Source organism: Clupea harengus, chromosome 8, assembly GCF_900700415.2.
Source record: "Clupea harengus chromosome 8, Ch_v2.0.2, whole genome shotgun sequence".
In the NCBI taxonomy this organism is placed as follows: Eukaryota; Metazoa; Chordata; class Actinopteri; order Clupeiformes; family Clupeidae; genus Clupea; species Clupea harengus.
Window position 1 is genome coordinate 21127910 of NC_045159.1, and position 11443 is coordinate 21139352.

The following is an 11443-nucleotide window of genomic DNA, read 5'->3' on the forward strand; positions in this document are numbered from 1 at the left end:
CTTTCCTATGCACTGTGGCAGCATTCGAAGTCGCACTGCCTTGAACACGGCCATGACTCATCTGACCGTGACAAGGGTGAGAACGGTCTGTGATTGTCTGCCAATACTCATTTGTTAACTATAGCAGCCACCGTCCAGGACACTAGCCATGATTTGGTGTTTGGAGTTATATACTGTAGGTGTTGGACCTCATTCATTACACCACAACTACCGTATTCATTTAATGGTGTCATGATACTAACAATGTTTATGGCTGTTAATTCTATTCATTTGTGTTTTATGACCCTCACAACCTTGTCAGATAGATACATTTGTTTATGATAGAGGACAGACCACCAACACACCTTAGCCGTGTTGGTTGGTGTGCATGCAAAACAGTTATTGTAGTTCAACACCCAGATAGCAAGTATATATCGGTCCACCGGTGGGTTTTGGTCGGCACCCCACTGGTGGTGTGCCACTTCTGGTCGCTCTCGGACACATCCTCTTTAGTTTAACCGGGCGTGGATATTAAGAAAATAACATTAAAATGTTTGCAATTCCTGGTATTTCTAAATTATATAATTGGCATAGTCCATTTGAAATATCAGCCCACTAAACAGAAGAAGCTCATAGCCTACTAGCTCTCAAGTGAAAATAACTTGGTCAAGTAAAGCCTGATGTTCGCACTAATAACATCTACACAATGTTAAGGGTTGGTGAAAATGACTGAAGAAGTACAAATGAGTAAAGCAAAAATGTTTTGAAAGTGAGTGGCAAAAAGGTGGGGTGTTTGTCAGTAACTACAGTGGACCAGCCTGTAAACTGAAGACAAAGGCCAGTGAACACCAGCTCTGCCCCCAGTGGGCCGACATTGGTCCACTGGCCTTTGTTTTCAGGAATATAGCATGGATATGGCATGGCTGAACTAATTGTATATCCCTGGCAACACTACTCATGTCACTAGGAACAAGATGACAACTTTAATATAGTGTTCAAACAGGAACATGAACAAAATATTGTGTCTTTTGTCAGTTAGTGATAGGGGACGTTTTCACACATTGCATAGGTCAGCTTGATGTAGGGAGGTGCACAATTGGTTCAAGGTTCAAACTGAGGTCAAATACAAAGCAACTTCGATATATTGCCCTCTGGGGCGAGAGGTTTGAAGCTCATTCTGTAACGTTTCTTGCCTGGGACAGTGTGGCCACAACAACACAGAAATCATTCAGGGAAAGATGGCGACTCGAGTCCTCCGGTGTGGGGAACGGCCTCAACCAGCTGGAAAGGGTGTCCGAGGGAGCCAGCAAGTTTCTCTCACGATAAGGTGAAACCTCCGTTCAGAGAAAGGGCTCGAGCAGATTCATGAATTGTTAATGCACTTGCACAAAGTGTTCGTAGTTTCTTGCTAACGTGCACAGCTAACATAGCTACCTTTGATTTAGGTGCAAGTAGTTGTTTCATACACAGCAAGGGACTGGGGCTTCTCTTGGTGAAACAAGCTAATCAGTTAGCCACTTGATTCACAAGTTATCAAAACAAGCGACGCAGAGCTTTTACGTTCCTTTTGCGTAGCATGTTTGCCTCATTTCTTTTGAAGGTCGATATAGTAGTTTTCCAACTGAACTATACGTTCGCACTGCAGACAAGTGTTTTACCTGAGATCCGAGCTCGTTGGTGTTTACCCGTGGTCTGGAAAGCATTGGTAATCTTAGGCTAGCGTATATCGCCACTGAATTGTCGCTCAAGGTCATTAAGACATAACATGTGACTACGGGGTTCTTGCTTTCGTCGAGTCTATTCTCCAGTTACAGTTACCACTTGGATTGTTATTTTAATTTGTTTCAAATAAACTTGTCATCAAATGCAGTTTGCTGGCCCCAGTACAACTTTTGTTATGACTAAAGCTCACCCCTGAATGATTCTTTAAAAAAAACTCAGCTATTTTGAGCATAAACTTGTTAACCTTTAACTAACTTTGACCGCATGCTTCCTTACATTATAGATTAAAGAGGGAAGTGCCAAATCTAGTGCAATGAAAGTTTTTAAGAAAAAAACTGACCTCTAATGTCGTTAACCATTTAATCTCAAAGTATGATTCATATATTCGTGCAACAGGTGGATCCAAGTTAATGAATTGCATTTGAAGCAGTTCTTGAACAACGGTGTTGAGTAGCCTAAATACCTTTGACCTTTTTGGAGTTGATAAAAATAACTATGTGCCTGTTGAGTTAAACACCCGTTTCTACATCTCCAGGTCTCTCTCTGCAACACCAAGCAAAAGCCGTGAGGACAGCTGGTTCAAGTCTCTCTTTGTGCGCAAGGTGGATCCCAGAAAAGATGCACACTCACATCTGCTTGCCAAGAAGGAAGATCACAACCTCTACAAAATCCAGTGTAGGCTTACAACGGCATTTAAAAATTCTATGCTTGCAGGGTAAACTTAGATTGGAGTGGCCAAATAGTCTGTTAAAATAAGGGTGATGGATTAAGAAGTGTAAGGTTTACTGCTACAAGTGACGTGTGTCCTGACTGGGATTATTTCAAACAAGTGTTTCTTTTGTAGTTCACAATGTCAAACCAGAGTGTCAGGATGCCTACAACAAGCTTTGGTAAGATCCACTAATATGGTGATGCATGTTGAATGCTCCGATGGCAAAAGCATTGAAAATGTGGCATGCTTTCACGCATATTGATATTCATTCTTAAACAGCGTTTTGAAAATGTGTGACTTTGCAATTTCAGTCATGAAGTTGCCCCCGCTGTATGCAAATGCCTGGGGAGATTTTAGTTCTATGTTAGTTGTATGTTTTTATTGTCTGTAGTCCTTTAGTCTATAGTCACTAGTTTTGACTGGTTAAGATAATTCCTCTCTTCCTTCACAGTGAGGAAGTGCTTCCCCAAATCCATACCGATCCTCAGTATACCTGTGAATTGGTGGGGACCTGGAACACGTGGTATGGGGAGCAGGATCAGGCAGGTAAGCACACGAGCGCATCGACTCATCCGCAACTGACCTGTGAAGTCTGCCGTTTTCCACAGCACAAACCCCCTGCTGATATTACATGCAAATTGTATTAATCCATGGCCCCTGTGATGCTTGCCTTTGAGGTTTTTTTATTTATGCTTTTCTGTGTTCCCTAGTTCATCTGTGGAGATATCGTGGCGGATATCCAGCCTTGAACGATGTAATGAGCAAACTAAAAAAGAATAAGGTGACTGATTTCAAAGGACGTAACTTGTGTCATATCATTTACAGTAAATGTGTAGATATTTTTGCCTTATAGTCATGGGAAAACGGGGTTTATGCATCTTAAGGTAAGTTTACATGGACAGATATTGACATGGGATTTGTGGCTCAATTGGAATAAAAATGGCTCGTATAAACACCTTGATCGGAATGAAACCTGCGTGATCTGATTGAAATTGAAATCTGATTTAAAGGGGTGGAAAGATTCCGTTTGAACAGCCATGTATTCACTCATTCAGATTGAACAGCCATGTATTCACTCATTCAGATTGAACAGCCATGTATTCACATATTCAGTTAAAACAGCCAGGTATTCACTCATTCAGATTGAACAGCCATGTATTCACTCATTCAGGTTGCTTCCTGTAGGTGGAATGTTTGCACATGTTCATTACTTGATGATGTCACAATTTGAGCACTGGTTAACAGTATTAAAGCGCAGCTGTATTTCCAGCTTTTAGACTTGGTACAGGTGAAATGGGGCAAGGGGCTGAGAGCTTTACAGCTCAAAAACACATTTAAGTGTACGGTACGTCTTTAATACAATCAGACCGTAGGGTTTACTGTAATGCATTTTGAGACGAAAAATACCTTAAAAATGCATGGTTTATACTGTTCCAGGTGTTTTGTTTAAAGCTCTATAGCTTCATAATGTATATTCTTTGATGTTCATCATGGCCCGAGGCTTTCTCTGGCCTTTCTGCTCTCCTCGTAAGGAGCTAGGCCTACTTGCAACCTAGTAAGAGTAGATAGGTCATAGGTCAAATATGTCAGAAAAGACACGAGTAGCTGTGGTCAGTTTCTAGCAATGCTTGAAATGAGCGTTTTAAGTCCTCCTGTGTTTCTGTTCTTAATGCTAGAATGACGCTACTTTTAGCGTCCCCTTCAGAAATAGCTTTTGAACAGTAATGTTGCCGTCTCCCCCCAAAAAGTGGAATGAGATTTCTGCCTATAGCATCACAGAGCAAGTTTGGTGCTCTCCGTCTTCCGTCCTGAATTTCCCTACGTGGATTAATAAAAGTTTATCTTAGTTTATCTTATCTTGCGTTTAGTACACTTGTGATGTGAATGAGAAGAAATCGTCTCTCCTGCTGGAGTTTCTGCAAAGTAAATAACAAAAACAGGAACGCTAATATCTGAAAGGTCCATCTTATCTTTGAGGCAAATATATGCACAGGACAACAAGGGAAGTCTTTATCTGTTCAAATTCAGAATGCTTGGAATAATAAACTGAACAATATCATGAATTGGTTAATTTTTCTGATTCTAAGGAATTCGCGAATTCAGAAGTGAACGTGGAAAGATGCTTTTGTCCCGTCGAAACGAGCTGCTTTGGAGTTCAGCTTCTGGAATGAGCCTGATCCAGACCTGGCCCGAACATATACGAACTGAGATCATACCCCCAGCTCAGGGTATTGTGGCGTCCTTTAACTATTTACCTGTAACTTTGTCAAAGTATGTTTTATTCATTTTAGGCTTAATCTAGGCATATCGAGGTCAGACCAGCCCAGTGGTTAAACTGCTGACAGTGTTCTGTAATGCTGTAAGCTTAAGCTACTGAGCTGTCGTCTTTGTTAAAATCAAGACGGCTATTTGCATATTTAGTGTGAGGAAAGTGAACCATTGCTGACTGTGATTTCTGGTTTTCAGCCTGGGACTATGATTGAGTGGGGAAACTATTGGTAAGACCTCTGCTTTTTTTCTGTCAAATAATATTAAGTGCCCAGCAGATTTAAGCCAATATATAATCCAATGAACATTCAACCAATCGTGTTTTTTTATTGTACGTTAACTCTTAGTGACAGTTTTATGAAAATATGAAAGGACTTTAAAGGTGCCTTGTGTAGGATTTAGTGACATGTAGTGGTGAGGTTGCTGAATTGCAACCAACTGAATACCTCTCCCTCACCCCTCCATTCCAAGCGTGAAGGAATAACCTACAGGCCGTAAAGTGCCGTAAAACACGAAAGGCCCACTCTAGGGCCATTGTTTTGGTTTGTCCCTTCTGGCTACTGTAGAAACATGCGGCGCAACATGGCGGACTCCGCTGAAGAGAACCCGCTCCCTTTGTGGGGCTCATTCTAAGCTAATGAAAACAAAATGATTCGTTCTAAGATCCCCCTAAATCCTACACATTTACCTTCAATGCTTAAAAAACGGCATGTATATGGCACCATACTGTATATGGACGTGCAAAATCTACATATCATGGTGTTTACTTATATTCACTGCCTTGTTGCCTCTACAGGTTATAGTAGCTGGATTTTATGAATGGTTTGTTCAAAGTATCCTCTAATGAATGAAGCTCAAATGATTAATCTGTTCATTTAAGGAAAGATTTTCTCTTGCCTGCTGCAATTCAACTGATATGTTTTGCTTGCTATGACTAGAATGATTTAAAATTCCTTAGTTTAAAACTATAATTTCCATTCCACAATGAAATATAAACCATGGTCAACACTGATTGAATGAAGGATGCTGATTAAACCCAATACTGTACCGCACCACGAGCCTCTAAGATGAAGGGAAAGCCCCCATGTGGCCTGTACAGGCTCAGTTAACATCTTCACCTCAGACAATTATGATCAAGAGCACATATTCACCTCACAGACTATTATGATCAAGAGCACATATTCACCTCAGACTATTATGATCAAGAGCACATATTCACCTCAGACTATTATGATCAAGAGCACATATTCACCTCACAGACTACTGTGATCAGAGATTAGACTCTGTTAGTCGGTTACATGATGTAGTCTGGGCAAGCACTGAATGCCAGGCCTCTGAGTAATCTCAGCTGTTTGGTTCTTAAGATGGCAGAGTCGTGTCAATGCACACATACCCACGTGGCCATCAGGACATCTAAAGGTTTAAGCAGAACTAGGGAGTTACCTCTACAATGACGTTTTGGAAGTCACAAGGGGTTTGGCATAAGATTTTCGGAAACACTGTGTGATGAAGAGAATTGCTCTTCTAGGTGATGTCTTTGGAGTGACATAAAACTGCAAACCAAATGTTCAGTTTCTGGTCATTCCAGTATGCTGTAGGGCAGCACAGGACAGTCACTTAGATGTACATAGACTCGTGGGCTTACTGGGGACCTTTCCCATAACAAGAGGACACTAATAACTTTCACTCACTCAGAGCAGTGGGAAATCATTTCCATTTTATCACACAATCTACAAATACGTATGCCACTTTTAATTCATGATGATAATTAAAAAAAAATCATGAACAAAATCTGTCATGATCCAAATCATGCCTGTTTCAGATAAAGGATTTCCTGCTGATGCTAAGCTGCTATAAAGTTGTTCAGTTAACAGCAGCGCCACCTGAGGGTGAGACAGTGGTGGTGCGGTAAAGCCATGTTTGTTTTTGAATAATGACGGAGAAAGAACCTGTGTTCTGCAGGGCCCGAGCCATTGAGCTTCGCCAGGAGAACCAGGAGGCTGTCGGTGGATTCTTCTCTCAGATTGGGAGCCTCTACATGGTGCACCACCTCTGGGGTGAGTCAGCAAGACACCTGGTTCCTGACATGGGCATACAGACTTTAAAAAGATTTAAAAATATATATTATTTGAATGTAGTCTGGCATGCTAACAGCAATGCATACTTTTAGGCATCATCATGACGTGTGTATTTATGTAAATACAAGCTTTTGGGAATATTGCTAGATGACACCCTTGCTTTCTATGTAGAGATGAAAAATGCACAGAATTCAAGAGTTCATGTTCTAAATGGACCTGTGATTTTTTTTTTTTAAATGTGTAGATCGAGACTTAAACCTTACTGTTTGTTTGATTGCGGTTGTCATGGCGACTGTGGCTAAGATAAAGGGATTTGATTCTTGTGCAGCTTACAAAGACCTGCAGTCCAGAGAGGAGACTCGGAATTCTGCCTGGAAACATGAAGGTTGGGATGAAGCTGTCTACTATACAGGTGAGATCTGAAACGGGTAAAGATGAGGTCACTGCACAGGTGAGATCTGAAACAGGTAGAGATGAGGTCACTGCACAGGTGAGATGTGAAACAGGTAGGTCTGTTAACTAGACATTTTGCGGTTCATTTAAAAAGCATAGTAGAAGGTGTAGAGGTAACTCCCTAGTGTTATGATTCAATCCATTTTATTTTTATTTTACACATAATGCAAGTTGTTTAGAGTTGTGCATAATGTGCATAATAGGTGTGTAACACCACAAACGGTATACAAATCTGCACTTTTTAAACGTAAGTTCCCACAAACGTAATAACTGTTGCCCCCACAAACTCAATAACTCATTTATTGAGGTATCAAAAATAATAATTTGTGGGAAGGTAGATTTTTCGACTGAGTCCTGTGTGTGTCCAGATTCTAGTTAGGGGCAGAGCAGCCAAGTTCAGAAGTTACCTATTCTTACTGGGTTCTAAAAAAAAAAAAAAAAAATGTTTTAATATATTTTGTGAATATTGTAGTAACTGACAAACATAGTACATGATAACATTGCCAAGCTTAGCAAGAATGGAGTGAATGACTAAATTCACTGTGTCTAAAAATCATACGGAGAGTTTCCTCTGCCATGTGTAGGCATTGTGTCTTCACCAGCCTAACTGGTATATGTTGGCATTGTGTCTTCACCAGCCTAACTGGTATGTGTTGGCATTGTGTCTTCACCAGCCTAACTGGTATGTGTTGGCATTGTGTCTTCATCAGCCTAACTGGTATGTGTTGGCATTGTGTCTTCACCAGCCTAAGTGGTATCTGTTGGCATTGTGTCGGCATTGTGTCTTCACCAGCCTAACTGGTATCTGTTGGCATTGTGTCTTCACCAGTTAGTTTCTTTAGACTTTTTTGGTATTTGTATTTTTTTTCCGAGAAAAACTGGCTGGTGCTTCCAACTTCCGGTATTCCCGTATGATTTGTGAAAATGCGATGGTGTGTGAGTCACTATGGTCATCTGTCCCGGTTTGGCTGCAGGTGATTAGCTGGTTTGGCTGCAGGTGATTAGCTGGTTTGGCTGCAGCTGATTAGCTAGCTTAAAACAAAAGAAACACAAGCACATCAGCCCACTTGCCGTGGTCGTGGAGCCAAGCTAAAACCCCATTCACACGGTTGCGTCCGAATGCGTTGATCCGTTAAGGGCGACGGATCCCCATTCACTTTGAATGGGGTGACGTCATCCTTTGCCGAACTGAACGGAGCCACAATTCAGTTCGGCAAAGGATGACGACACCCCATTCAAAGTGAATGGGGATCCGTCGCCCTTAACGGATCAACGCATTCCGACGCAACTGTGTGAATGGGCCGTCACTCACCTCGCTCTATTTAATTAAACAAAGAAAATAAAGTGTACTTGTGTGTGTATATAAGTGTATGTAACATTTGCAACAGTTATTATGTTTGTTAACAGGGCATCACGTGTCACTAATTATATGTGTCAGAGACATGCAGTATGAGTTTTTAATTGGTTAGTGTTCAGTGTGATTAGTCTTCTGCCAAATGAACCATGTCACTGTAAGGGTTCTGAAAGAACATATTCTCCTCTCCTCTCAGTCCCTCTTATTCAGCACATGGAGTCGAGAATAATGATCCCGACAAAAGCGTCACCTCTGAAGTAGCGTGTCGAAAGCTATCCTGCAGGTGAAGATGGAACTCATTTCTAGGGAAACGACCCACCTGTGAGGAACTTCACAGCCTTGGACAGCCATCGGATTTGAAAACGCTAGCACGCTTTCCTTTGTTTTACGTGTTTTTCTCTCTTCTTTCTTCACCACAACTGATTGCAGTTCAAGACAAAACAAAAATGAAAAGAAATCTTGTCTTTCTAAATGTTGCCCCCAAAAAACTGATACAGTTAATATCAACAGAATATCGACAGAATTTTGCTGGTTTAAAAGGCTGACACTCCCTCTTATGTGCATTTCACTAAAATATTTATTGAACAAAATCAATGTCTGTTTATTTAAGTGAGATGATCATGAACCTGTCTTGGAAGTGTGAGCATCTTTTCCTTTATTGCTCTGCATTTCACCCCACAGCAAATCGACTTCAGTGTACCTGGCTAATCTCTGTCCTCAGTTTGAGTTGCCTTGATGCAGTGGTGTTCCTCTGCTAAATTGTGTGTGTCTATTTCTCTGAATCCTTGGCTGGTGCACGGCCTCTGAAATTACTTTTGGAGGTTGTTGATTATGTTCTGGCCATTCGCTGGTTGGGTGAAAATCCACCTCTGTTTAATCAGCTTTACTTCAAGTCAGACGCGAGATGTAGACAATATCACATTGCTGTTCAATTGTAGGAGTCAATAATAATTAATCATGCACAGGAGTGGTTCAAGGTTCACGGTTCCAGACTCACCAACTCGTAGTATTTCTACCGTTTTCATTCAGTTATTCTTACAATGTCTTTGTGTTTGGATTACATTTTTATTTATTTTTTAAACCAGAGGTCACAACTTGGACCCAGAGGTCAGATTACTGAAAAGAAATTTAAAGAGTATGTCACATAACACTCCCATATTGTGTTAATGAGTTAATACAATAAAGTCATAAAGTAAAACTGGAACTTGCTGTCTGTGCAGCAGAGGGTTGCTGCGCCTTTTCCTGTCAAGAAAATATTGAATATTATCATGATATCACAGATATATGAGGCTCCAGGCGTGGTTGGATCAGATTATTTTTGTTACGTATTGTGAGTCGCCGTCTCGACCACAGCCAACCAGCACAGATCCATTTAAATCAAAGTGATTTTGGACTAACGGTTAAAACGGTTAAAACAGGTTGGCTGCTTGATCTGTGAATAAGCGCACAGGCCTTTTAATAGTGTAGGTCCAATCAAGTACTGGTTCTTTAATTGTGGTTACGGTTTGGATTTGTGAGTTGACTAATGTCTAGTGAGACACAAATAAATGTCTTCTTTGTGGGAAATGAAATGTTTGGTGATCTGCTGTGATTTTATCAACATAGAATACATGAATATGCATTGTAATATTTTTCTACAGTGATAATGCTTTTGCCTTTATTCAAGGAAAGTTTATCGCTGAAAGTAAGCCATTAAATTCATAATGTTTACAGTCTGCTTTTACCTGCCACTTGCTGTGAGTGTGAGTGTGTTTGTGTGTTGTGTCTCAATCGCATCCTAACTGCTTAGAGTGAAGTGTTAAATTAATTAACAGGTGTTGCAATATTATTATCTATATTGTAACACTTACTTTTGCTTGAATAAAATGTATTTTTTGATCCGATACAAATATTGCATTTATCTATCCCTGTTTCAACTAGACCCGATTGAATTTGACTAAATCAGAGCTGCGTTCACAATCGCAAACAAAGGCAAATGTTTTTCGTTCAGTGCGAACGTTTGCAAACACATATGAACGGTCTGAGGAGTTCTCGGCGAACAAACATGTACGTTGGGCTGAAAGTTACCGCTTAAATCGAACAATTAGGAGTATTTACACAAAACGTTCAAATTTAAAAATGGAAAGAAAACGCCGTCGCCTCGAACATTTGCCTCTCCGAATTTGAACGCACCTCTGATGTGTTCAGCTAATAAAGAGCGCCAGTGTTGAGATCAGTGAGTTAATCAGAGCGGGAGAACAGACGCAGGATTGAGAATGACTGCACATAACATTGAACTGGTGAAACAATGAAATGCGGATCTCACTGTGATCTCACCAAGTGAAGAAAACATGCGTACATGGTGATATTTTTAGTATTAAGGTCCCGGTAAGTAGTCTCAAGAATGTTGAATGATACACCCTCCCTGACGTCACACTCCATGATGACACACGCGCCCTATTTCCTGACAGGTAAGACAGGTACGCTGGCATTTCTCTTGTCTCTCTCGCACACGTCCGTGCGCTGTGGTAGTTGTTGAAGAGCCCATGATGGACTCAGTTGCTTTGCCTGAGACAGAGGACCAGCCTGAGACTGAGGTCTGTGTCGGGCAAAATGTCTGCACACCTCGGACCATACTAGAGGGACTGGTGGCACCAAGGCACTTTGGAAAACCCAGCCTGGCTGCTCCGGGGGAAGGAGTGGAGATTGTTGTCCCAGACGCTGAAGGTTTGAGCTCTCTTCAGTCACCGCAGCGTGAAGAACTGAAGGAGTCAGACTCGACAGAAAACGATGTTGGACATGTTCTCCAAGAGAACCGTGTTCTGTCAGAGGAGAGTGAGGACCCTGTGCCACAGGCAGAGGACAGTTTCAGGCCTGCCATGAGCTCTCCACTCAGGC

The 11443-nt window shown here is 41.3% G+C and overlaps 1 pseudogene; it reads left to right on the top strand.

The window, feature by feature from the left end:
* Positions 1-1202: 1202 nt before the first annotated feature.
* LOC116221504 lies at positions 1203-10137 on the top strand (annotated as a pseudogene).
* Positions 10138-11443: the final 1306 nt, after the last annotated feature.